Source organism: Ascidiella aspersa, chromosome 5, assembly GCF_963924565.1.
Source record: "Ascidiella aspersa chromosome 5, kaAscAspe10.2, whole genome shotgun sequence".
NCBI lineage: Eukaryota > Metazoa > Chordata > Ascidiacea > Phlebobranchia > Ascidiidae > Ascidiella > Ascidiella aspersa.
The window spans coordinates 9,935,478-9,937,977 of record NC_139451.1 but is presented as its reverse complement, the minus strand read 5'-3'; the positions used below and the strand labels follow the sequence as shown (position 1 = coordinate 9,937,977).

Below are 2,500 nucleotides of genomic sequence, written 5' to 3'. Positions count from 1 at the left end.
TTCGGCGAAGTTGTCTGGCGTGCGTTGCGCTCGCGCCGGTGTTGGCGACGTGGCGGTCGAAAGGCCTGCCGACGAAGTCTTACTCCGGCGGGTGCGACGGGCGGTGACGGTTTTCTGAGTTCGGGCAGCCGAGCAAAGAACGAAATTTTAACGGAGAAGCCTTCGGGTTTCGCATCGACCGAGCGACGGCGCCGCATCAGCGGCGCCTCCTTCGTCGGCCTTTCGGGGCTACGCTAAAGTAGCTACCTGGTTGATCCTGCCAGTAGTCATATGCTTGTCTCAAAGATTAAGCCATGCAAGTCTAAGTACGAGCTCTCGTACAGTGAAACTGCGAATGGCTCATTAAATCAGTTATGGTTCATTTGATCGTACGTTTTACGTGGTTAACTGTGGAAATGCTAGAGCTAATACATGCGTGAAGCGCCGACCTCGCGGGAGGCGTGCTTTTATCAGACCAAAAACCGACCGGGCTTCGGCCCGCAACCTTTGGTGACTCTGGATAACTTTGCGGATCGCACGGTCTCGCACCGGCGACGGATCATTCAAGTGTCTGCCCTATCAACTTTCGTCGGTACGGTACTGGCCTACCGAGGTTCTTACGGGTAACGGAGAATCAGGGTTCGATTCCGGAGAGGGAGCCTGAGAAACGGCTACCACATCCAAGGAAGGCAGCAGGCGCGCAAATTACCCATTCCCGACGCGGGGAGGTAGTGACGAAAAATAACAATACAGGACTCTAAACGAGGCCCTGTAATTGGAATGAGTACACTTTAAAACCTTTAACGAGTATCCATTGGAGGGCAAGTCTGGTGCCAGCAGCCGCGGTAATTCCAGCTCCAAAAGTGTATATTTAAGTTGTTGCGGTTAAAAAGCTCGTAGTTGGATTTTGGGCGCAGGCGGCCGGTCCGTCGCAAGGCGTGTACTGGCCGTCCTGGCCTCACCTCCGGTTCTCCGCCGGTGCCCTTGACTGAGTGTCGGCGGCGGCCGGAACGTTTACTTTGAAAAAATTAGAGTGTTCAAAGCAGGCGATTCGCCTGAATAATGGTGCATGGAATAATGGAATAGGACCTCGGTTCTATTTTGTTGGTTTTCGGAGCGCGAGGTAATGATTAAGAGGGACAGACGGGGGCATTCGTACTGTGCCGTTAGAGGTGAAATTCTTGGATCGGCGCAAGACGAACGACTGCGAAAGCATTTGCCAAGAATGTTTTCTTTAATCAAGAGCGAAAGTCAGAGGTTCGAAGACGATCAGATACCGTCCTAGTTCTGACTATAAACGATGCCAACTAGCGATCGGGGGGCGTTAGTTTTACGACCTCTCCGGCAGCTTGCGGGAAACCAAAGTCTTTGGGTTCCGGGGGAAGTATGGTTGCAAAGCTGAAACTTAAAGGAATTGACGGAAGGGCACCACCAGGAGTGGAGCCTGCGGCTTAATTTGACTCAACACGGGAAATCTCACCCGGCCCGGACACAGTGAGGATTGACAGATTGAGAGCTCTTTCTTGATTCTGTGGGTGGTGGTGCATGGCCGTTCTTAGTTGGTGGAGCGATTTGTCTGGTTAATTCCGATAACGAACGAGACTCTGGCTTGCTAACTAGTTACGCGACCCAATCGGTCGGCGTCTAACTTCTTAGAGGGACTAGTGGCGTTTAGCCACACGAGATTGAGCAATAACAGGTCTGTGATGCCCTTAGATGTTCGGGGCCGCACGCGCGCTACACTGACCGGATCAGCATGTGCTCGCCTTGGCCGACAGGTCTGGGTAACCCGCTGAACCCCGGTCGTGCTAGGGATAGGGAATTGCAATTATTTCCCTTGAACGAGGAATTCCCAGTAAGCGCGAGTCATTAGCTCGCGTTGATTACGTCCCTGCCCTTTGTACACACCGCCCGTCGCTACTACCGATTGAATGGTTTAGTGAGGTCCTCCGATTGGACCTGGCGCGGCCGGCAACGGTCGAGCCGGCGTCCGAGAAGACGATCTAACTTGATCATTTAGAGGAAGTAAAAGTCGTAACAAGGTTTCCGTAGGTGAACCTGCGGAAGGATCATTAACGGTCTCGCAAACGCTTCGGCGAACGCGAAACTCGGACAAGCGAGAGAAAAAGTTTTTGCTACCCGGCGCCCGACCCGCGAGGAGCGGCGCGCCGGCCGGCGATTCGGTCACCCGGTAATGTTTGCGCGTCGAGTGCCGCGGTGCCGCGCGCTCCGGCTTCAAGCGTCGGCCTGGCCGACCGCTCGGCGCGGTATATTTTGTCACCCTTTAGTGCGAGGCACTGTGCGAGCGAAACAATCGTGGATGGCTCTTGGCGGTGGATCACTCGGCTCGTGAGTCGATGAAGGACGCAGCTAGCTGCGTGAATTAGTGTGAATTGCAGGACACATTGAGCATCGACGTTCTGAACGCAAATTGCGGCCTCGGGTCAATCCCGGGGCCGCGCCCGCCTCAGGGTCGCGTTGCAAACGTTCCGCGCATCGCCGAATCCGCGCGCTTTTGGAG

The 2,500-nt window shown here is 54.7% G+C and overlaps 2 non-coding genes across 2 annotated transcripts in view; both read left to right on the top strand.

The window, feature by feature from the left end:
- The first annotated feature begins 243 nt into the window (after positions 1-243).
- On the top strand, positions 244-2,054 carry LOC146142981 (small subunit ribosomal RNA). Its single transcript, XR_014500242.1, has one exon. It is a non-coding gene; the product is annotated as a small subunit ribosomal RNA (ribosomal RNA).
- A 387-nt stretch (positions 2,055-2,441) lies between these two features.
- LOC146142980 (large subunit ribosomal RNA) overlaps positions 2,442-2,500 on the top strand; it is a 3,602-nt gene continuing 3,543 nt past the window's right edge. Inside the window, exon 1 of the ribosomal RNA XR_014501082.1 lies at positions 2,442-2,500. This exon is cut by the window's right edge and continues 3,543 nt beyond it. This is a non-coding gene — a ribosomal RNA (large subunit ribosomal RNA).